Source organism: Lonchura striata, chromosome 14, assembly GCF_046129695.1.
Source record: "Lonchura striata isolate bLonStr1 chromosome 14, bLonStr1.mat, whole genome shotgun sequence".
In the NCBI taxonomy this organism is placed as follows: Eukaryota; Metazoa; Chordata; class Aves; order Passeriformes; family Estrildidae; genus Lonchura; species Lonchura striata.
The window spans coordinates 7,695,099-7,719,357 of NC_134616.1; the positions used below are offsets into that span (position 1 = coordinate 7,695,099).

Below are 24,259 nucleotides of genomic sequence, written 5' to 3' on the forward strand. Positions count from 1 at the left end.
TCCCGGGGGAACAAGGGGAATTTGCAAGTGAAGCCCAGAGCTCCTCTGTCTGCGTGGCAGGGCTGAGGCAGCCGGGGCTGCCTGTGCATGGGAGACAGGACAGAGCCTTGCAGGGGAGGAGGGACAGCACAGGAGGGGATGCCTGTAGAGAAGAAAGAACGTCTGCTTGGAGGAGAGTTGCACACAGGAGAAAAGCGGGGGATGCTTACCGGCAGAAGTGGGATTGGGGATACACGCAGGGCATGAGGATGGATGCATGGGGGGCTGAAGGCAGGGAACGGCGGGGTGAAGCCACGGCGGAGCAGCCCGACGGCGGCAGGGGCGTGCCCTGGCTGGAGCCTCAGCTCTGCCCTGCCCTGAGTGACTCCGCGGCCGCCCACTCGCAGCGCCGGGCACCGTGATGTGCGGGCGGGCGGCCCAATGGGGCCGGGGCGGCGGGGCCGGGGCGCGCCGAGCGCGGGCAGCGGGCGGGGCGGCGCGGCGGGACGGCTCGGAGCGGCACGGACGGTGAGTGCTCCCGGGGCTCCTCCGGCAGGGCTCCAACTCGGGAAAGTTGCGGGCGCTCGCCCCGCTGCTGGACGTGCGCCAGCCCGCGCGGAGCATCCCGGCGGGGGGACACCGACCGGCCCCGGCGGCTCCGCCGGGCCCGGCCCGGCCCGGTCCGGCCCGGCCCGGCCCTCGCTGCCGCCCGGCTCCGCTGCCGGCCCGGCGTGTCCCGGGGTTCCGGGGCGCGGGGCCCGGAGCGCGTCGGTGCCGGCGGGACGCGGGGGACGCGGGCGCCGGGCGCGCTCCTGCCGCCGCTCCCCGCGGCGATGAAAAGGCACTTGTCTGATCCATCCCCCTGGAAAACTTCGCCCCCGGGCTGAGCCGGGCCTGGGATGCGCTGCCCGCGGCCGTGCCGGGGCTCGGCGCTGGGATGGAGCCCCGGCTGCGGCAGACTCGGGGCTTTGTGCGAGTTGGGAGAAGCAGAACCCGGCCGAGGGGCGGGGAGGTGCCGCTTCCCGCTGTGGGTTCCCGCAGAGCGGCACTGAAAAGGGGTTCGGTTTGTATTTCGCTTTTATCTTTTGTGCAGGGTAGTATTCCCAAAGCAGAGAGTGTGAGGAAATGGGAACGACTTCTCATCTAATTGAAGCGGGGTAAAATAAAGTGAAGTCGTGGGACAGCTGTGTGGGTTTATTTTTATACATCTCTAATTTGGACTGGGAGAGGAAGTGTCACCCTACTCCCCTTAACAAAGGCTTCTTGTTGGGAGCCTGGGAAGGGAAAGAGAAGAACAGGGAATTTTTCAGGACTTAAAGCTTCAAACTTCCCTTTACTGGGGCACCCTGATGCTGTCTGGAAATATTGTAATGGATAACATCAAGTCCCGGTGTTCACAGAGGTAACAACTCTTTAGGCATGACTGTGCTCCAGTTCAGTAAGTTCTGAGTAGAAATAGTGGTGAAACGTGCATGTTTCGTTAACCTCCAGTTAATGCTTCCTTGGGACAGGCTGTATGTGCCTATTCTGTAGGAGCATCAGTGCCTCAATAGGGCATCACTTGGACTCACTGATTTCTTAGGAGGTCGCGGGTATAGATCTGAGCAAATGCCACTGAAGCAAGCCTTTGAGATTGTTATTGCTGTTACACAATTCCAGTGGAATGTGAGAAACTGGGCTTCCTGTTTTTGGTCAATCTGTAGAAGCTACTATAAAAGATAATAGATATCTCAAGTAAATTGCTTTTGCATGACAGCTTGGAGCCATTGTTCAGCCAGTAGCACTTGTGACTTCTCCAGTGAGCCTGGTAACCTGAGAAGCAAAACTCCTTAATGCAGGGAGACTTGCTCAGAGTAACTTTAAAGACAACAGCTGGAACCTGGATATAAAGAGGGAATAGTTACCGAGATCAGCATGTGCTAGTGCTGTGCATAATGATGTATAGAAATTCAATCTGTTTTGAAAAGAAATCTTGTGCAAAGAGGAACTGCTGGTAGTTTGTGAGTGGAGAGCAGTGATTCAGGGGGATTAGTGGACACAAGGCAAGTCCCCTGGGTGCAATATTCTGCAGCCGTTTCTGCCCTGGGGCTGTTTGATGGCCTTATGAGGGGTGTGTGCACACACAGAGACTTAAACTTCCAGATCTGTTTGTTTGCGTCTAAATAACTCTTGAAAAAAAGGTAATAAAATAATTTGTTAAATGGAACCTTTTCCAAACGCTGTTGTTATCATAGCCTGTTAATCTTGCCAAGGGTTTAACAATTTGAGGATGTTGCTTGGTTGTAACCAAACTCCTTTGAAGGAATTTTTTTCCTTGTGAAAGATGAATTACTCATTCTTTGTCTGAGCTAAGAGATCATAATGTGATTATTAAACTCAGTTATTCAGTGCTAGATATAAAGAATTGTCTTTAATCAGGGTCTTTGTTCTCTTATCAAAGTTAATCTGATGAAGTTTCCCCTCCTGTAAAATACGCAAACATCTCCCCAGATTAAAAATGCCCCAAACTCCAGAAACCTATTTACCAGTTTTGGCTAGATGAGCTTTACAGTGGACAGGGCTCTGGGGACTGATGACTTCATTAGGTATTTGGATAAATGCAGAGGAAGCCCTTCCCCTGGGGCTCCCTTACTGACTTCTCTGCTCCGGGTTTCAATTGTTGTGAGATTAAGATGGTGAGTGAAGGAATTGCAGTCTTAAATGAGTTTGTGCTGAATCCACTCTTGCAGGATCTTCTAGTAACTCTTTCCTGTGTGTACTTGGCTTTCTAGTGCAGTGACTGGAATGGCTTTGGAGAAGCAGAAATATAGCAGTTCTGACTTCAGGGAAGAAAAGGAGAGCGCGGCTGAGTGGTTGATTGGAAGGGATGTTAGGAGCAGTTAATTCAGTAGCTTAAGCAGCTGCTGGTGATCTAAGTGATCTGTGTGCCTTCTGAACCACTTTATCTGCACTTTTTGTGTGGTAAAACTGCAACTGCTCCATTTGGAGCTTCAGTATGGCATTTTTGACAAAGTATAACATAGTGCATTGGGAGAAGATACATACTTTCCTTTTACATGATTGGCAGTGCGTTTAGGGAGGGTGTGCCCATCATAGATACTGTAATATACTTCCTTATCTAAGTAGATGATGTGATCAGTAGCTCATTTCACACCTGAGGTTGTTTTGGTGGTGATATTTTAAGTGGTGATAATTTATTTGGTGACGTGTCTCAACACACAGATAATGTTCTTGGTAATCTTATTTTACACAGCATTAAATAATAGGTGGTGAAACACAAAGGGGCCGTGTTTTCAGCAGAGCCAAAGACCAAGTAAGTTCTGCTCTATATCAGTATGAGGTATTTCTTGTTTGTGGTTGGGGTTTGCTTGTTTTTTTAAGTTACAATGTTTTGCATTTCTTTGCTTATAAAACTGAGAGATGTGGATTGGAATTCTCTGGAGACATTTGTCCCTTTTTAGCTAGAGGCCGGTTAGCCTGATTTGCTTGCATGTGAATTGCCTGTGGCAGAGGAGGTGATGGAAAGGCAGCATCAAGCCTGCTTGTATGATTCCAGCACAGGTTTTGTACGGATCCATCAGCGCCTGCAAAGCAAGTCCCCAAGGGCAGCTCTTGACCTGCCACGTTGGGAGCAGTTTAACCCTGTGCAGGGATTATGGTGCTGCTTCTGATCACAAACGGATTGGAAAGCAAAGGTGGGAAAGGAAGGAAGGAGATGCCAGCTGCTACAGTGTTGCTGTGCAGTTTGCAGAGGGTTGGACAGGTGAAATTTATGGGGCTGCTACTTGGTTTTTATCTCTGTACCACCAAGTAACACTAAGCGGCAAAAAAAACATGGTTTGAGTTGATGTTTTGTTCAGGCTTTGAATATTGCTGTGCCTCCACCTATATTAGAGCAGTAGTTCAGCATAAAAAAAAGCAGATTTCATCTCTTCAGGCCAGCTGTTTAAACATGTGACTGACAGGTTATCAACCTGCCTGTGCAATAACAGATATTAATTTTTAACTTTCTTTTAAATTTCTTGTCAAATTGGGAATAGCGACAACATGATATGATAATATTTATCAATCAATTACTGGTCTTTGCAGCACTTTTTGGACTAAATACTACTGTGCATTTAGTGATCTGTGTATCTTTTTGGACATTGAGCTCATGACATAATTACAGTTGCTAATTATATCAAAAAAAGCCAAACATGAATCCAGAAACCCCTACCAGCAGATGTGTGAAAGGTGGATATTGAATTTAAAAAGTTTACCGAATAGCCTCAATGCATATGCGAAGCAGAACATTCCTGAATATCTCTTTTTTCAAGCATGTTGCAAAACTGAGACCAGCTCTTGTAATAAGGGTGATGCAAGGTTGAATTAAACCTCGAATTAATTTGTTGGGTTATTGTAACAAATGTCACAACATCACCTACCCCTGGCCCCCAAGCCCCTTGATAAGCATCTGTCGACATCTTTGCACACACATTGCTGTTGGCACTTTGGGAATTGGATTATTGCACAAGCAGCAGTGGTTGTGTTTGTGGTGGGTAATGTCTTGGCAGAGCTCTGCCCGCAGCACTGCTGGTAGGGGAGGGCATGAAAGGACTGCTTACCCTGTGACCATCCCAGAGTTGCTCAGACTCTTGTGCAGAATCAGCTGCCCCTGCTTGCACCATTAAAGCTCTTTTCTAACTCAGAGGTACCTGCTGCTCTTGCTACTGGTGGGTAAGTAGGTGGGAAGTGTGAATGCTGAAGGCAGTTGTGATGGGCCAGTATCTGGACCCTGGGTGCTGTGGCTGGAATGATGCTCAGGAGTGCCTCTGAGCAGCAGCAGCTCAGCTGACAGTGACTGGGCTGCTGTAATCCCTTTCAGCTTTGTGATTGCTGGTCAGGAATGAGCTACTGTTGTGTCCCCTGCTCCATACACAGGGGTTGGGGTGTGCCTGTGGGTGTACTGTCTCTCTTGGATTTATTGAAGTAAAAATAGGTATCTCCTGTGTGCAGGGAGTAAGTATGAGGTGGGTGGTGTTTAGACACAGCAGCATCAGTTCAGCTTCAGTCTTAGCAGCTGCCTTTGTGCTCTTCAATGTTCAAGTTGTAGGTGATGGGTCAAGCCTGTCCTGCCCTTGCTGCTGTTTCCTGCCCTGGATATCCTTCCTGCTTCTAGGTCAAGTTTCTCTGAAGGGAAGACTTGGATAGCACCTTTCCATGTGTTGTGAGATCGACTTGGAGCACTGCAGAATGCTCTGTGAAAAGTCTTCTGGTCTGTGCTAATACTTCACAAGTGAAGGGCTGAAGGTGTAGATTTCCTCTGCTTTACCTGGGTGGCATTGCCAAGCTGTGCCATCAGGGGACAGGGACAAGGGATCCTGGCTGTCAGAAATCCTCCTTCCTTACCTCACTGCGCTGCAGCCCCCAGGCCAGCCCATCTCCACTGGCACACCTGGGGTGGGTGTGCTGTGACAACTGGGGACATGCTGCCTAGGGAGGGTGATGGAGGCCCACTCTTTTAACTGTTGATTGAAGAGATTATTTGATTATAGCCAAAAGATGGGATTTCACATGTTTGTGGCTGCAGAGCCCAGCTGGGGCAGCAGACATTGCATTTGAGATTTCAGGTTGTGGTGTGTTCCTGTGTGATCTTGTCAGCCATGTAAAGAGCAACCTGTACCAGCTAAACAAGAAAATGTGGTTAATTGATGGAGCTGAAGGCAGAAGTCCCCTCCTAATAGGCCTGGAAAGTGGCGTGGGAGGAGAAGACATGCACATCTGTCCTCTGCTAGTGCCACACTGTTTGATTTGGAGGTGACAGAGCTTTTCCTTGAGGTGGGCACATCTGACATCAGTGCTAGTCACAACTGTCATCAGTGCTGACCAGCAGCTGCCCTGTCATCAGGACTGTTTGCTTGGTTGCTCTGTCTTCTCCAGCAGTTCTGTTCCCATCAGGGGTGTGGACTTCCTTGGGCAGGGTGCTGAGGCGTGGTGGCCAGCCAGTCCACTCAGTTACTGTGGCATCCACTGGTCTCCTGGGCATCTAAAATCTGTTGGCTTTTTTTGGTAATGGATTAAAAATGCCAAGGATGATAAGCAAGTCCTGTCTGGCCTGCTTGGAAGAACTATATCATGTGTTCTCCTCTAACAGCTGGGGTTTCCTGTCTGGGTTTGTGGGTTCATGCCTGGGCTTCTTAAAGCTAGTTTTGCACTGAGTTTGTGAGTGGCATGATGATGAAAAGGGGGCTTCCCTGCCCTCAGAAGAACTGCTATCAGCAGAGATGGAGCTATCTACAGTCATTTTTCCCCTTTTGTTTGTTTTGCCAGCTGATTCCTGTTAGTTTGTCTCTACCTTTCAGCAGCTGGGCCACGAGGGTGACCACTGTCCATGAAATGCAGCATCCTTGGCCAGTGGGCTGCTTGCTTTAGGTCCCCTTCCTTGTGTCCCTCTGTGCTGGCTGGTCTGAACTCTCCAACACCCTGTGCTGCTGGGGGCAAATTGACTCTTCCTGGAACATCCAGGCTGTCCCCATGGGCTGTGGTGGCCTGTGCACTAATAACATTTGGGAGTTAGTATAGAAGAAATAAAATAATGATTGATTTGAGGATGTGGGGAGCAGGATGACTGTCTGAAATGAGAAGCTCTGGTTAGTATTGCTGCATATTGCTCATGTCAATCCATATGGGCCATATGCTTCTAACCAGTCTCCTTGTCTCATTTCCTTCTCTGAAATGCTTACAGCTGTTTTTCCTGCCGCTTCAGTAGGTTTTTTTGTTCCTGTAAAAAGAGTGACAGCTCACAGATGCTGCTGGGAGTCCCCACTGAATAGCTGGAAAGAGAGACTATTGCTGTGATCTTCAAGAGAAGATAAAGTGTAGTGTCTCTGTGGGAGGCCTAGTTACTGATGTTTTAAGTAAGCTTTTTTGTTTTTTCTTTTTAAAGTTGACAGTAGACTTAACAGTCTCATTCACTGTTTCCTCATCACATACTCCCCTTAGTGTTGTCCATGAAAGAGGAGGTAGATCATGAGGTTGCTTATGTGTAGAACAAGGAAGGAGGAAGTAAAATGTATTGAGGTGTTCAACATCCAGTTTTGCTGCTATGCTTATACATAATGTTTGGGTTAAACTTCACAATGTTGCTTAGATGTTGGCGTTTTTTTTCTAAAGAACTCTGTGGCCAAAGTGATAGTAGTGTTTGAGGTTCATCATTGTTGTTCCTCCACTTACCCACGTGTACATCTCTTCATCCTGCCCTTTTTGCATTCTGCCAAGAGAATTAATTGCAGACTTCTGTAGTTGGGTTAATGATCCAGCCCTGGCCAGGTGAGGAAGGAGCTGTAGAGATGCTGATGCCTATGCAGGTGGTGTTTCACTTTATGGCTGGGTGGTAAAGGGGCACCTGAAGACAGTGAGAGAGGCTGTCTGTGTCTGCTTTCAGACAAATCACCTGTGCACTGCAAGGAGTGTGGGGCTAATGTGACAAAGTAAATGGATGTATTGAGTTGGCTTGAGATGCCAAGTTAAGACAGGGTCTGTAGCAAATAAAACCTAGTGGTATGGTATATCTGAAGTCCATGTGATCTTGGATTTGTTTAGGTGCTGAGAGTACAAAAAATCTACCTTTATTGGGTTGGTTGCCTGTTTGCCATAAGCCCTAAATAAACAAAACTTGCCAGATTCCAATCCTTTGCTATGCCTTTTTTCAGTCCCAACTGCACAAAACGGTGACACGTCCCAGCAGCTGTTGTACTGGTGTCTGAGATAGGAATGGAATGGGTTCCTGGTGGTATGTCTATTGCTGGTGACTGTTTTCCTGCCTTGTCCTCCCAAGGGCCTCACTGCTGTGGAAGGAGCCATGGGTTGGCTTTTTCTCCTGTAAAAAACATACTGGGGCTGTACTCTCCTCAGGTCATGTTATAAATTATAAACTGCTGTGGGAAATGGAAAATAGAGTAATTCTGATTTGTGTTCTTTTAGAGCCCTGTTCTTTAGATCAAAATACACAGGATAAGTCTGGCCCTTCCCTCTATTCACTTTTCATAGCCTCCTTTGTTTTTAATTTATATATCTTTTTATTCTAAATTCCTCCCATCCCCAAAATAGAACAGACATCAGCCTGCAAGCAAAGATTGCCAGGCATTGGTCTTGTGGATTATAGTGGCTTTTTGGCCTGGTTGGAGACTGAGCCCCACCCTACGTAGGCTTGGATTTAAAAATAGTCTTCATCAGGCTGAAAACTGTACACACCACATCTATGTCTTGGTTTCTGGGGTATTGGCAGCCACAGGAAGCCCTTCAGCTATAAAATACCTTCGTTTGCTGCTAATTAATCCAGAAGTGCTAAGGTGACTGCTGTTGGAAAGGTACAGAGCCAGATGTCTGACTGCCAGCCACGTAGTTATCATAGATGTTGATCACAGTTAAGCTGTGCTTCTTGAAGGACCTGAAACAATTGGAAACTTTAGTCCACAGCCTGTTCATTAGGCTGCCTCTTTAGGAATGTCTCAGCTCTGGTGCTGCAGGGATGTCCAGTGGCCAGGAGAACTATCCCAAAGCCTCCAGCCCAGTCCTGTCTGTCCAGACCTGAGCTGCACACTCCTTCCTCTTTGTATAAAACAGAAAAACATTGAGGGCAAGAGGCTGACCAGTATCAGGTGTGGTGATCTCATTCCCCTACTGCCTCTTGGAAAAGCCATGCCTCAAACCCAAGTTTCTTAGGCAAGTCTGAGTGGTTGGCCATGGGATAGCAGAGGGAAGATCTGAGTGTCTCCTTGCCCTGGGCATCTGTCCTCTGCCTCATGAGCCTCAAGTGTTGACTTCTTGTGTAGTTTCTTTTGTTTTCCACTGTGCTTGGCCATGCTTGGTGGGGCAATGAGTGAGTCCTTTTCCAGGGTGGTAGGGAATGCTGCTGGCAGGCTCTGGGCAGCTCTGTGGGGAAAGGCAGGATGCAGCTGATCCAGGATCTGGAAGCAGGCGGTGCTGCCTGGCAATTCCTCCAGCACAGCCACAGCCTTTATGGTTGTTTAGGGCAGGGGTGGGAATAAATGAGCAGGGGAGCGTGATGGGAGGAGGGCAGGGAGACTCTGCCCAGTGCCTGTTCCATGGCTGTTAATGACTAGCCTGCTCTGTGTGCCTGGTTTACATGACCTTGGTGATCAAAGGTCTCTCTGTAATCAGGGAAAATGCTGCCTTCTCTTCAGTTTTTTAGACTCTGCCTTGGCCTGTTCTGTTTCTGGTAATTCCATTCTAGAGTAGATGGTAAAAAAAGCTTAAAAATGTGAAATATTGTATTGTCTCATAAAACCTTTGTAAACAGACATGAAACTGTCTGTAGAAGGACACTAGAAGGATTTTATTTCTCCCAAAGCCTAGGGATGAGCTTTCAGTCTTTGTCTAACTCAGTTGTGCTTTTTGCTTTGAGAGTCAAGGGGCTGTTTATTTGTATATCAAATTCTTAAAGTGGAAAAACTGACTGCTTCTGTTAGTTCTTTACTACAGATTTTTTTTTTTTTTTTTACACTAGAGGAAACCAAATTTTTATTGAAAATATGCTAGCCAGGCTGTTTTAAAGAATTGTATAAATACAGGAACTTACACATGACAAAGTGAGTTGCTGCCCACTGCAGGGTCAGGTCAAGACAAGGAAAAACCTGCAAAATACCAACTTGGGGAAAAAGCATAAAGAAGATCTGATAATCTGGTAGATGAGACAGGCTGTGCAACATCAGAAATGCTGCTGGCTTACATCAGTGTTTGCCATACCAGCTGCAGAATGGGGCTGGGGCTCAGATGCTGCAGGTAATCTTGCCCCTGGCCTGTGTCCTGTTAGTTTTGTGCTTCTGCTGGAGTTTTGTGTGCTAGAACTGCTTCTCCTGCCTTGTGTCCAAATGATGAGACTGTCTTGCTAGGGGGAAACCAGAAAGAATTGATTGCAGAGTTTTGGGGGCATCCTCTGAGATTGCTACTTAGATTGTTGTCTCTTTGAGGTGGTGAGAAATGAAGCTATAGAAAAATCCCCATTGTTTTCTCTTGTTTTTTTTTTTTTTCTGATGGTTGACATATGAAAAGTATTTCTATAGTAAAAAGCAAATAGGAAGGCATGTGATTTTGCATTATATCTGTGTGGTTTATTTTTTACCAATATTTTTGTAGTTAAATTAGGGGCTCTCCAGACCTGGATGCACAAGATGTTTGAAATTCATATTGCAGACCTTGGATAACAGAAGCTTGTGTCCTATCTGGATTAGATGGAAGGTGATGTGCAGTGGGCTGTTCCTGGAACAAATTTGCACAGTCACCTGTGTGCTATTTTAATGTTCTTCCTTGCCTGTTGTGTTATCGGAAAACCATAGCTGAAATACTTTTTTTTTTTTTTAATGTGCTCATTCCCTCAAAGTACCTTTTTTTGATCAGTTTTGGTTTTTTTTGATGTTTGTATGGATCTTTGCCTCAGTGATGTTGCTAGTGCATGTGGTACTCTCTCAGCCCTGGTGGCAGAAGCCCACATACCAGGACTTCTGCTCCATGGATTCTGGCCAAAATAACAGGGAAGGGGAGTTGCTGATCTGCCTCTTCCACTCTCTCTTCTGTACTACAAGGTAGAAGAGTGTCCTGCTCTACTTTCACAAACAGTAGGACTGAACTCCTTTCCTTTGACTCTGCCCTGCTGGGAAGGTCAGGAACTGGAGGAGGTCCCGTGGGTTTTCAGTCTCTGTCCTTGTTTTCATGGAAATTCTCGGTGCAGCCCCTCTCTGCAGATGAAACTGCTGGGCAAGTACCAAAGTTCTCCGTCTGTCCAGTGCAGAGCTAACCAAGTGGAAACCTAAATTCAAGCTACCCATCCCTGTAATTGGCATTCATATTTTGTGAAGCAGTGCTTCAGTTGGGTCTCAAAGATCATAAATTCTGGGTCCTTGTTTATGCTGCCATTGCAATCTTGTGCTCCTTCCTGCTAATCAGCCAGGAGGGGTTTGTGGAGTTGTTTGGGTTTGGAACAGGGCTGTGGTTTTGAGATTCCAGGATGCTGAGTCTTGTCCCAGGGACTGGCTTGGATGTTCTCTGGCCTTGGAGCCTCTGAGCAGGCTGATATTCCAGCCCATCCCTGTTTTCCTTGGGCTGAACCAGTGTTTGCCTTCTGCTATAACTGTTGAGCAGCTGCAGTGCTGTGGTGATATATACACATATATATTGTGCTATAAATGCTATAGTTAAACATTTCCTTGACCCAGCACAGAACAAGGTGCTTGTTTCCAGCTGGTCACAGAAATAAAGGAAGTGAGTTCCAAAACAATATTGCAATTAAGCTGTTTTTTCCTGCATTTTGCACAGAATGTTTTGCCTGAAGGAATGGATTGTGAGGACTTTATTTTAGGGAATACACAGGGTGTTGTGTTTGTATATAAAGTTACCCTGTTGTGATTGGTATTGGGCAGGCATTCAGGGACAAATTTGGCCCTTGCTTTTAAGAACTGTTTCTGAGATAGCAACATTCTGAAGGTCAGTAGAGAATAAATGTTTCTCAGTGCTCTTGGTAATAATAAAATAGTTTTTGAATCCTCACTTAGAATTCACCATTCCATATGGAGAGAGGGGAAACCAGGCCTTCTGAAAACTGAAAATACTTTGAATAAGCAGCCTTAATGTCTGACCTAAACTTTAGCCTGTTCCTTTCTGCACTGTTTGGCTGAGGCTGGGACTTAGCTTTCCTTGGGGACATGGATGGGAGGTTCCTGTGCAATCCTGCTCCTGCCCTTCTTTTGCCCACCCCTTTGTAATGTTCTTGTTGATGTGATTTCCAGCTGGGCTCTTGCCACTGTATTATATAAACCAAATGCTCAAGCAAAGGCAGCATAGTCAGACTTCTTGCTGAAAACTTGAAGAATTGACATTGTTTCTGCCCAGCTAAGAAGCTCCCAGAAGTTACTGTAGATGTGCTGGATGGATGGTAATGGCAGTACCCAGCCTACATTTGTTAGATCCGTCAATAATGGCAACAGCTTTTATTTCTCTCTCCCCTTCTTTCCCTTTCTCTAAGTAGTATATACACTTTTTCTGGGTTATATAGGGTTGTTTTAGTTGGTCCCTTTGGTTTCTGTGTTCTGAAGGTCTGTATAAAAAGAGTTTTGAAAGGCATGACATGAAGTAAGATTCTGCCCTGTACAGTCCTTGAAACCTGCTGTTATGCAAGAGCCTTTACAACCAGTACCAGTCAATTATTTGCTTCAGCAATTAAAGCTCTTGTGCACTGGTTTGATATCAAGTTGGCACATAGCAAGGCATTGCTCTTTCTTTAGTGCGTTGCCCTTTCACGTGTGACATTCACAGCTGATATTCTTGCTCAGCATTTGGACCTCTTTGGTGTAATCCATGTTGAACCTTGTGGTGTCATGGCTCCCAGCTACAGATCTACCTCTTCTGCCTGAGCTCATGCCTTCTATCAAATGCCCTGCCTTGTTTGACTTTATGTAGGATTGGTAGATGTTTGGTTTTTGGTTTTGTTTTGTTAACTTCTAGGATGAGGGTTTCTTTCATACAATTCATAAAGCATTAAACCCAACAGCAACAACAGACTAGAGAATATAAGAAATCTGTCAAATCAAATACTGGCTTCACAGCACAGAGATCACTCTGCTACTAGTAGCTTTTTTTTATGATCTGGAAAATGTGAGATGGCTTCCTAATTAATAGTGTAATGAGCTGGTGAAGATTGCGCTCTAAGAACCTGAAGGCTATGGGTGACAACTGACAGTGTGTGAGAGTGGAAATCTAGCTCTACCCTACCTTTCTACATATTTGAAAAGAGTGCAGGAGTTGTGGGAGTTGCCCCTGGAGTTACCCTATCCAGTGATCCACCCTATAGGAGACTTTCTGTTGAGGTCTGAGATCAAATGAGTAGTTTGAGGGAAGCCAACAAGTGCATGAGCTAAAAATACCAGAAAAAGCTTCAATGCCTCTTGAGATTTCAGGCTAGTTTCAACACAGATGAACTTGTAAGCCCCTTGGACAGTATGATGAGCCATGTGCCCCTGGCAGGATGCCCAGGTGAGATTCCAGTCCCTTCCTGGAGATCCTCCCTGCCTGGGCTGGGTGTGTGCTGCTGCTGCCCAGGCTGGTCAGTACCTGAAACCTTTCTGATAGTGGGAGCTCACCTGCAGATGTCCATGGGTTGTGTGGGACTGAGGAGCCACCCAGTGGCAATCTCCCACTGGCCAGGAGTGGGTGCAGCAAACTGGTCTGCACAGTGGTCAGCAGTTGGCCAAATGTCCATTTGCTGGCTGGAGCAGGCTGGGACTGCAGAGATGTAATCTCTTCTTGCATATAGGTGTAAGGTATTAAGCAGTTCCTGACCTCTGGTTCTGCATAATTGCCAGTCTTGCTACAGTCGAGGTATTTTACAAACCACATCTTTTTAACTGTTGTAGCTTTATTTTGAAGATTACACCTATTTTATTAGTATCTAATAGAGTCCTCCTTTAGGCAAGTCCCTGGTGGTGTTTGGCATTAGAGAGAGCTCTTGTTTTCTGTTGACTTTTTAAAAGTTGAAATGAGATGCAGTGCTTGGCTTTGGTAACAGTATTTATATTTTAGTATTTAGAAAGGGAATCTTCTTAGGGGTGAAATCTGGCTCAAGTAGCTGAAAACTTTGCAAAGGTTTTTCTGCTGCTCAGGCTGCAGAATATCACTGATAGAAAGTTAAAAGGGTTATGACAGACTTGTATGAAAATACGAACCTGTTCTAAACAAATCTGTACTCCTGTAATTTGCATTGTGCAACTGTTTGTACTACAATTGTTTTTTTTTTTTTTGGTGCTTCTTAAAGGTTTCTTTAGTGTATATTAAAAGACCTTCAAAGAATTACATCCCTATTGAATGGCAGCTTTTCTATATTAATACATTCCATGAGGATGCAGTCCACATGGAGGCTTGTATACTTCTTAATTGTAGATGTGTCTAAATTGAGTGTTGCTAAAAATGGATCAGAACAGGTTTCCCTCTTCAGAAATACTGCGTGAACAGTCGCTTGTGTTCTGCAGTAGTGCAGTTCTAGTGTAGAATAATACTATTTCCTTGAGTAGTGACTGGGGTTGGATGGTTATTTAGAGCATGTTCTCCAAGAGAGCAGAGGATTGCCTAAGTCATGGCAAGGACAGACTTGGGTGATGGACAGAGCTGGCAGCTGAGATGAAAGATGAAAAAATATGTTTGTGCCTCCAAGACCCTCCTACCAGACCCAGTGACACTCCTTCTCCAGGGGCCTGGTCCGTGGGGTGTCTGAGCTGGTTCTAACTGGGATGCTGTGCTAACAGGGGGCCCTCTGCCCATCTTCCTTGTGCTGATGTCCATTTGACCCCTCGGCCAGCCAGGGTGGGAGGACTGAAATGCTGAGGAGAAGGAGAGGGACAGGATGGCCTTTGGAAGATGTCAGGCCTGCCTGGGTGCAGTTTTACTGTGTCAGGGCATTTTCTCTTCCCATGCTTCAGTCACAGCCATCAGGTTTCATCTGATGCTGTTGTAATCACCCAAAGTGCTTTCTTTGTGATGGTTGCAAGGTGCCCTTCGTGATTGATTGGATGGAGCTGCAAAACTGGCTTAAAAATATTCTGCACTCCAAGTTCCTTCCAGTAGCTTTTCCTGTGGCTCAAATGTGTAGCAGACAGCATGGGAAAGTGCCTCAGGACTGTGATGCCCTGCTCAGGCCTGCAGGACTGGCCAGAGAGATCCCAAAGGCGCTGCAGACTCCTGCAGTGTTTTCAGTGCTGGTTTCTGCCCGGGGAAGTGCAGCTCATCTGGCAACTGCTTTTCCAGTGGATGTGCAGAAAGGGTTTCCAGGTAATCCCTTAATTTCTTTCTCCATTAACAAAAAAACCCTATCCAATGCTAGACTCCCCATGGCCCATGATCTCCAGAGAATAAATTGTTCACTTTTTTTCCACTTATCCCCTCCCCACACCCACCTTTTTTGTCTTTTGAATTTAATAAAGTGGGTGACTCAGTACTAAATATAAAGCCTCCTGCTTCCGGCATCATCTGCCTGTGGCTCATTTCCTGACATCAGTTGAAGCCTCCCGATTTCCTTATGAAAAAGCAAGACATGAAATGGCCTTTGCGCAGTGATCCGGGCATACTTGTGGACTTTTTTGGTGACTGCTTGGCTCCCTGATCTAAGCTGTGAATAATTAGCTGGTTAATTGCTAAGCTGAGCACTGGTGGAGCACAGAGTAAATCAGGCAAGTCCTCAGATCTGTTTTGCACTGCAAAATCATACTTAAGTTTGCAGGCATTTTTAAAAATAAAGATCAACTTTCAGTCCCTCCTGCATATGCAAGATTTTTATTAAATAAGCATGAGCCTGACTAATGTCTTGCTTTCTTCCAGATGACAGGCTCGCTGACAGAGCAGCTCAGGAAGCTTTTAAGGGGGAAATCTAGCAAAGATGGACCTGTTTTTTCTTTAGAAAGACTGATAAACTGAGGAGTTAAGGTCAAATGCTTGCTCCTTGGCTGTCACATCTTTCCATAGCTGTTTACATTGGTGGGATATACACTGCCATTGGCTGGGACTGAGGGAGAAAGCAAAAAGTGCATAAACTCTCAATTTGTATCAAAAAGCACAGGTGAGAGTCTATCTGTTTATAATTGAATTAAAATCCTTACATTTAAAAGGGATTGTGGACAGAACTGGAGGAGGGGAACATCTTGCACATGGTAAATGGTCACTGATGTCAGTCCAAAACGGGCTGGAGGCTGGCCACTCTGCTGTCTAAAGCCCTGGCTCATTGAGCATGGTGTGTTTTCTCTGGTGAAGCAGACTATTTAAGTTAACTGGTTTTCTCTTTCAGTTAGGTACTCTTGAACTTCTCCCCCTTCTCTCTCTTTCAATTTTTTTTTTTTAAGGAGAGGGGATGTTCCTGAAAACCCTTGATTTGCAGCACCAGTGCAGGCAGAGGCAGGACACTGAGCCACCTTTGCAGCTCCTGAAGGTTTGCCAAGGTCTGCTGGCAAACCAGCAGATGCTCTGCTGGCTCTGGGATCTCCTAAGGCTGCTGTGGCCCAGCCCTCTGGCCATGGAGGTTTCTCTAGCATGGGATGCTGAAATGGACCAGCATGTCCTATACTCTCATGGCTAGTTGACAGTGGGACTGGCTGTATCCTGGCAAATAGATGTTTTAGGCAGGAACTAGAAGTACCAGCAGTTAAAACCCATCCCAAAAATCACTGGGACAGATGTAGCATGCCCAGGGACTCGTTCATCAGTGTGGATTTCATCACCAGTTATCTTGAACAGCTTCCAACATTAGCATGGTATGTCTTGGCGTTAGTGAGGAAAACACTACTTCTGGAGTGGGCAGGAAAACTTGGTGTCCAACAGCAGATGGTTGTCGTCTTCTGGACTCACTGGGGAGAGCAGTGGGCCTGCACAGCCCACAGTAGCCAAAGGCCAGCACACTGGACGAGATCTCTTCCCCCCTAGAATTTTGCCACAGGGTCTGATCTTGAGGGTTTGTGGTGAAAGATGACTCCTGCATTTACCCTTTCTGCTCCCCTGTCACCTGGGAGGCAGCAGCTGCCACTCCCACAGCCATCGCTGAGTACCTTCTGGAGGGCAAATATGTATTAGTGGCCTCCCAGTGAAACTTGGCAGCTGTGGAGGAGATGTCTCCCCTTGCGCAATGATCTGCTGGAGGAATCCTGCCAGTGCTGGAAGCTCTCTTTGTGCATAAACCTACATCACAATGTTCCATGCAGGGGAGTGGATGTGTCACCTGAGCACCTCAAGCACCTTTTTCTTTCCTTAGAGGCTCTTTTTAAAGCGGGAAAAAAAGGAAAAATACACTGGTATACTGGCTGTAGCAAAAAAATTCCTATTTTGGAAGAGTGTGGGGAGTGGTGTGAGACTAGGCGTGCCGAGGAAGTGTGCTGGGAGTGCCCGGGGAACTGCGCGTTCGCTGCCTGCCGTCACCACACCACTCCCTGACTGGCGAGCTGAGTCTCGGGACATGACGTGGGGATGAGTGGTGCTGGCACCACCGAGGTGCTATTTTAGGTTTGACTGTAATTGCAGGTTGGACCGCCAGGACTGGATTTTGGGTATTCACAGAGCAGAGTGCTCTTAAAGCTCTGGAAAAACTGGCTATCTCTGATCTTTTGCAAATGTAGGAGATGGGTATTTCACGTGCACTGTGCATCAATTGAACTCCTTGTGGTGGAGCCACTGAGGACCTGTGCTAGCTGGTGACAGGGCAGGGATGTCCTCTCCCTCTCAGTCAGAGGGAATGATTATACCTGATTGCCTTGTAGGATGCTTTACACATGCCTGGAAAAGGAATAGTGGGTAAGCAGAGGTCTGAAGAACCATGGGCTGGTGGCTTTTAGGCGTCTCCCTCTGCAGTGCCAATCTGCCACCTGCACACCTCAGGTGCTGCCTTGCTGTTCCAGAAACACAGATGACAGAGACAAGGAGAGGAGGCTTTTCTTTTTCCCCAAAAGCATACATTGCTTGTGCAATGGCTCTGCCACTGACAGAAAGTCACAACCTAGTTTGGAAGCTGGGCTCTGGCATGCTCTCCCCTGGAGCTGTCAAGCCCCGAAGCCTCCCTTGCCCTTACAAGATGAATTTATGCTGTGCAATATACTCAGATGTAGGATGGAAAGTGGAGACACTAAACTTCACGAGATGAGTTGTTTAATTTTTGTTGCATGATTGCCCCTAGACTTCAGAGGATGGATGCAGTCCCTGGTTTTGGTCAGAGCAGCCAGTTGGGTTCCCTGCGCTCAAAGGTGGATGTGATGCTGTAACTGGCTGCTGGTGCAAGTCAGAGCAGAGTTGAATTTGTTCTTCATTAAACCCTGTCTGATGTGCACTTGGCCTGGTCTCCATGGACTGCAGAAGTGTTTATCCAGTCCAACTTCTTTCTTTTTAAATTGCAGCTGCAGTTCTGGGCATAAAACCCTCTATTTTGGTTTCCCTGATGTTTACCATCCTGAGGAAGCTGGCAGGCTGTGGGTTTGAGGTTAGTTTTTTTGTTGTGTTTTGTTTTTTGGAGTGTGTTTTATACCTCTTTTGAAACTTTACAGCTGGAAGCTAAATTTTCAGGTGATACCTAAGAAGTAGTACCAGGTAGCGACTCACTTTCCTCGCTGATGTAATTTTTTAAAGAGAAACAACAAAATAATCACCCGGTGACCATAGTGACCATAATTTTTAGAACAGTCATGAGTTCTTCAAATTTTTTACTAATTCAAATATTGTGTTTATTAGTAAATGACATCTTTTCCTTTTAGCTACGGAAATGCTCAAGCATTATGGACTTAACATGAACAGAAATCTCTGAAATAAATGATTATAGTTTGGAAAGCAAACTTAACCTTTCTGGTAATTGATTCTGCTCCTGTTCATTGCATCAGCAGCACACAGTACATGATGTTTCTGTTGCTTGTGTCTTCCTGGCTAGTAGCAGATGTCTGTTTCTGTTTCATCTAGAGCAGACAAGGATTAATTGCTGAGGTAATGCAATATATTACAGTATGGGCCAGCTCTGAACTCTGTATTTAATTTAATTTATTCAGATAATTTTTAATATTTTTTTTTTGTTTGTTTGTTTTTGTTTTTGAGGAACTATGAGGTGAAATAGAAGGCAGCATCATCCTTCAGTGCAGACTAAAACCAAATAGGTCTGGATCCTTGTATTCTGTGAGCTTCTGGTTGTTTCAAAAACATCCATAAAATAAGTACATAAAGCCAAATACAAGCTCTGCATTGCTGTTTGACCGGACACGCTGAGAGCTTAGCAAATCAAAATCCATTTGTTTTAAAGAGTAAAGAGCAGTAGTGGGTTTTTTGGTTTGTTTGTTTGTGTCTTGTTTTTTTATTAATTAAAAATAGTTTGCTTACCTAAAAGCTCTGTATCTTACTGCTTCCTGATCCCAAATTCCAGGCAACAAAAGAGCTGTTTTTTTGGGGAGAATCCCCTGTGGGTGCGCCGTGCTCACGGGATGCTCGGGCCGCTGTCGCGCATCTCTTGGCGGCGTGACCGCATCCCTGGGAAGCGACCTCCCATCGCTGGGCGGGGAGCAGGAGCGGGGAATGCTGGCTGCCCAGTGCCGGGCCGGGGGCGTGGGAGAGCTGCTCGGGCCGGGCCAGGGAGCGATTCGCCTTCCCGGGAGGAGAGGAGCGGTAAGGAATGCCGAGGATTGCTGAGAAATGCTGGGGAAGGTGTCCCGGCGCGGGCTGGCTGCGCGCTGCCGGCGCTGCGGATGCGGGCCCGTGCCAGAGATTGTCCTGCAACGACTTGTTTTGTTTTGCTTTGCTTTTCTCTGCAAAAAGTCTTGTGATTCCTCCTGCTGCAGTAGATAGAGGAAAACAGCTGAGGGCAGAGCGAACTTCAGGGTTTGGTGCGTCTAAGTTCGGAGTTTCCCAGCGCACCTGATGCGTGCGAGCAGCAGCGGCCGCGGGTCCGTGCTTCGGGCAGGGCTGAAGGTGTGTCTGTCTCCTCAGAATCCGGAACGCTCTTGTTCCATCCCAGCCTCCAGCAGGCTTTTACAGAGCAGAGCTGCTTAAACTTGCATGGTGAAGTGTTAAATATTTAAACCTCTGTCTTGCAGAAAGTGCGAGGAGCTCCGAGTGCTTTTAGGGAATGGCTGTAGGCTGCTGGCTGTGGTGGCTGCTGAACTTTTTGGGGCCTTTCACCTGGAGGGGTTGGGCTCTGAATGCTGCCCGGCCATTCCAGCTGGAATGGCATGAGGCATTACAGGCTGGCAGAATTTAATTTCCTAACGGAGGAGTTGATCTTGCTTGCTGTGGTTTCTGGCTATACCTGATGCTGGAAGCCAATGTAGACCCTCTCTAAACACTTTAGTAGTCACTACTAGCTTAAAACACTTGCATACCAGTACTTTTGATTATTGAATTGAAATGCTGATTTTTTTTTTTTTTTTTTTTGTTCTAAAAACTTCATTTGTCTGCAAACCTGTAAAACACTTCTAGTATTGCTTTTCCACATCCCAATTTTGTTTGTACTGAATGTATTGCTCTCAGGTTTTGCTAAGTTATGTTTTATTGAACTGATACTATATTATCTCTTAGCCAAAAGGCTGAGAAGAGGTATTTTACCCTGCATTTATTCTGCAAAGCATCTGTCTCTAAAGAATGATTTCCACAGCTGGAGGACTCTCACAGCCTCCTGAAATTCAAAGTAGTGGTGAGGTTGCATGCTGTTTACAGTGCATACATCTCTTTAACCACAACATCTGTCCTAGGGGTATTGGGCACTGGCTGAGCTGGGAAACGGAGGGAGAAGGAGGAGGAAGAGGAGGCAGAGCAGCTTGAAGGGACCTAAGGAGAAGTTAGTGCTTGTCTCCAAGAGTGCCTGATGCATTTTGCTAGCCTTGATGCTGGATGCATTTTCCTAACCTTGAAACCTGCTAATGAGAATGCATTTTGTGGAGGTTATTGATGTTTCTCTAAAGTCCAAGAGCTTGCCTGATCCTGAGGTTGTGACTGCTGTCTTTGGCTCCCTGTTGCTCCTCCCCATATTAAGTTAAATTATAGAGAAGTGTGTGTATCACCCTGCAGTTAAACTAAATGTGATTTCACTGTCATTGCAACCTCCTGGGAGGCAAAGCCAGCAGCTTTCCTTCACTTCTGGCCATTTCCCATTAATTTTTCAGATTAATGTTTCTGATTTTGTGAAGAGTAGATAGGATCTACACCATCTATTCTACAGTAAATAAGTGGTGAATTTACAGAGATTTTTCCTACTTCATAAGCCACTAGGACAGCTATGTACTGACACTGATATATTGCAGTCTGATGTTGTTTTCTTGCTCTGAAACAAGTTAATTTGACTTCTTTCCCTTTTTCCCAAGTGCTTTCTAAACAAGTTCACAGACAGCAGGGGAAGGATGGAAGATGGTTTTTCTTTTATCTGTGCCTTTTTCTAGTTAGAGGTCTGTTACTGAAATTCCTGGGGTTTAAGACACTTTTGAAACATAATTACAACACTTAGGGTACGGTTTGTAGTTTCTAGTGTTTTGTTTCTTATTTAAGAAAACATGAATTGACATATTTCTGAATGTTTATCATTTGGGCAGCTAGAATTTCAGCCTTGGCTGTACTCTTTCCAGACAGCTCTGTTTACCTTCAACTGATTAAGCAGTCTGCAAACTGGTTGACCACAGCTGTACCTTCTAAAAGGTGGCACAGAACCCACCCTCCCAAAATTGATAGCTGAAACTCCCTGTTGTCCAGCTTGCCAGGGATCAGCACCATCATGCTGGGTGTTTGGCTTGCAGGAGCTTGTTTGCTGGTGTTGAATAAGCAGTGACTGTACTGTGATTTAATTTAGGGATCTGGTTGATTCCCCCACCTGGGCGCGGGGGGAAGTTTAACAGACTGAGTAATGCTCCTTGTTTTATTGTGGCACACTGGCTATCAGTCCCTCTACCTGCCAAAGGTCCTACCTGAGAGCAGAGCTGGAGGTGCTGGGGGGATGGAGAGTGTTCTGGGCTGCTTGGGCTTTGCAGGGCTTTAAGCTGCTCCTGAGCCAGGCTGCAGGCTCAGGTCTGCAGCCCACCTTGTAAGGGGTTCTTTGGGAATCTTGGGAAATCAAGAGACATGTGCTTAAAGCATGTTGAGGGTAACCTGCAGGTCCCAGAAAGCAGGTCCAAATCACTTCTGGGGAAGAAAAGTTGCTCAGATTCAGCCTTGTGAACTTCATTCCTTCTTGCTTATGCTGGCAGGGAACCCACTGTCTTCTACTCTATTGCTCTGAGAGTCCCCTCATAAAATGAGGGATGCTGAGTTTTCACAATGGATGGTAAGAGATGGGTCCTTTCTTTAAGACATTTATGGTTAAGGTACAAAATAAGCAGAAGGAAGTGTTAATGCTACTCTTTTTTTAGGGAACTACGTAAGAATAAGAATTACTATCAACATAAGAATTTCCTGAGAGGCTTGCATGACTTTTCTGTGTCTGAGCCAGGAATTTAAATGAAGCCTTCTGAGTTTCAGTCCATTAGCGACACCTGACTTCAGCCCCCCTCTCTTTTACCTTCTTGCACTTAAGTTTAAATAATCTCTGAATGTTGTTTGCTTTTGCAAGTTCCAGGTAGATGAGTGTTCAGCTCTTCCTTTCCAGAGACGCCTTGAAAGGATCACCTGTTCCATGTTGTACTAGCTAGGTAATGAGAATATGATCTTCTGTTTCCACTGACATGAACAAATATTTCAAAAGTTAGTTAAGCCAGTCTAGTGGGTTATGATTTCAAATGTTCTCTAACCCTGGAGTAGCTGCTCTCCTAAAACTGGAGGTGTGTTAAAATGCAACACTTAGTAGGAGTATTTGTCAAAAAGGCTTTTAAGGATTGATTCAGTGGTGCCTTGAGCAGTATTTTATCTGTTTTCTCTTGTGCCCTGTATATCATAAGTACTCTGTAGACATGTGCAATAGATTCTGAGCAAGGTCTGTGTGCTGTAGCTGTGAGCCTGCAGCATGATGGGGGTGTGTGAGTGCAGCTGGTCTCCTCTGTATCCGTCCATCCATCCATCCAATCCACTTGGCCCTGGTCTTCCATGACAGGAGCCTTCAAAGAGTGTAAGGTCTGCAGAAAGCTTTTAGTTCTTCCTTCCATTTGAGTCTCACAGCAGTTTTATGTTTCTGTTCAGCCTCTTCTGGTAGATGAGAGTAACCAAGCATCCATCCACTCTGCTCCAGGATTGCATCTTACCCCTTAATGTGCATCAGAGGCATCTCTGGCTCAGAGGACAGGGATGTGTTGGGGGAAGTTTCACTGAGGGCTGGAGAAGCTTTATTTTTTCCATGGGCAATTGGGGTGGAAGCATTTGTGTTCTTCTGACTTGTGCTTCCTTACAGCCTCTGGGCAATTTGATATCATCCTTAGCTGCTTTCTCTCTGTCTGTTTTCTCTTACCTGTGAGACAGAGGGATTTGTGTACTTGAATCCCTGTGAATTTCTGTTCATATCCCCAGCTTTCAGTATTTAGGATGCTGCTGTGGAGGACATGGCTCTCGTGGGCTTTTATCAAGGGGCTGATTCCTATTTGATGCTGTGAGCAAGTTTGATGCTGATTTTGGGTTTTCTCTGGGTGCTGGCTACAGTTCAGTTCTGATCATGCTGATCATTATCCAGCCCTGACCACACCCCAGAGAGCTTCTTTGGCTGTGCAGGCCTGTCAAAGGCATGTAAATTGGCTGATGGCTCAGCAGTTGCTTTTACTAAGGATTTAAGATGATTGAAGCTAGTGAATCTGGTTCTGTCATGAAGGGAGAGAAAACACTTGGACCAGCATGCCAAAGGGGAAGGATCAGGTTGTCCAGGCTGTCAGTGGATGTAGGGGTAGTGTTTCAAGTCTGAGCAGAAGGCATAGAAACAGTGATTTGCTGCATTTTTTTCTCATATTGTTGGAGTGTCCCTGCCTCTCTGCAGCCCAGATACCTGCTGTGCATCTACCCAAGTGCTGCTCAGAAGAATATCTGGCATCACTCTGGGCAGGTCTAGCTAGGAGAAACTGAGCTTCTAACCTGGATTTGCTTGTCTAGAGGTGGATACTCCATTGAGACACGCCTCCAAATTTGGAGAGAACCTCTGGCAAGCTGAGAGCAGTGACTAACTCCAACATGTGTGTCTGCTTCTGATGGATTTGGCAGATTTTTCCCTTGCAGCAGTGGTGAATTGTGCAACAACTGGAGCAAAGTTTCACAGTCCACTCCCAGGTGAACATAAGCATAGCAGGAAACTTGACTCTCCCAGCATGACAGTTTCAGGAGTCTGAAAGAATATAAAGCAAAGCCTTCTAATGGGACTTCTGCTGTTTTAGAGGTGCTTCAAAAGAGCAGCTGGAGGTAATCTCAATATGGAATTGGGATGAAGTGACCTGAAGGGTGCCTGTGCAGTGGGAATCTCTATCTGCAGTCCTGTGTCCTTTCCCTGTGGGCTGCATGGGTCAGTCAAAAGGTGTACTGTGTGTAAAGGCAGTAGCTTGAGGGAGCTGGAGAGCTGCGTGGTGTAAGATGGTCAGTTCAAATAGTCAGGCAAGCTTAAAGTAATTCAGAATTAAATTGAATTTATGCTGTTGGTCTTGGCCTGTTGAGGTGAGCTTTTTGGTGCTTTGCAAGAAAAGCTGAATTTAGAGTGAAATAAAGCTAGATTTGGCTAATGGCTTTACTGGTGTTAGAGTACAGTGGTGTTCAATAGTTAAAGCATTGCAGACCTGAAAGCAGAGCTGTAGATTCACTGAGCCTGACATGTATGGGGCTGGGAAGACTCTGCTGAAGGGAA

General features: G+C 46.1%; 1 protein-coding gene across 5 annotated transcripts in view; it reads left to right on the top strand.

Moving 5' to 3' along the window:
* PLS3 (plastin 3) overlaps positions 1-24,259 on the top strand; it is a 763,062-nt gene that overhangs the window by 712,934 nt on the left and 25,869 nt on the right. For 2 of the 5 annotated variants that reach the window (XM_021548362.2, XM_021548367.2), the window contains exon 1: positions 458-507. The exons of 1 other annotated variant lie outside the window; for it this stretch is intronic. The gene's annotated coding sequence lies outside the window, so the exon portion shown is untranslated. Of the gene's footprint in view, positions 1-457; positions 508-882; positions 1,043-19,018; positions 19,138-24,259 lie in introns of those variants that run through there. 2 more of the 5 variants (XM_021548365.2, XM_021548363.2) reach the window with 2 other exon arrangements.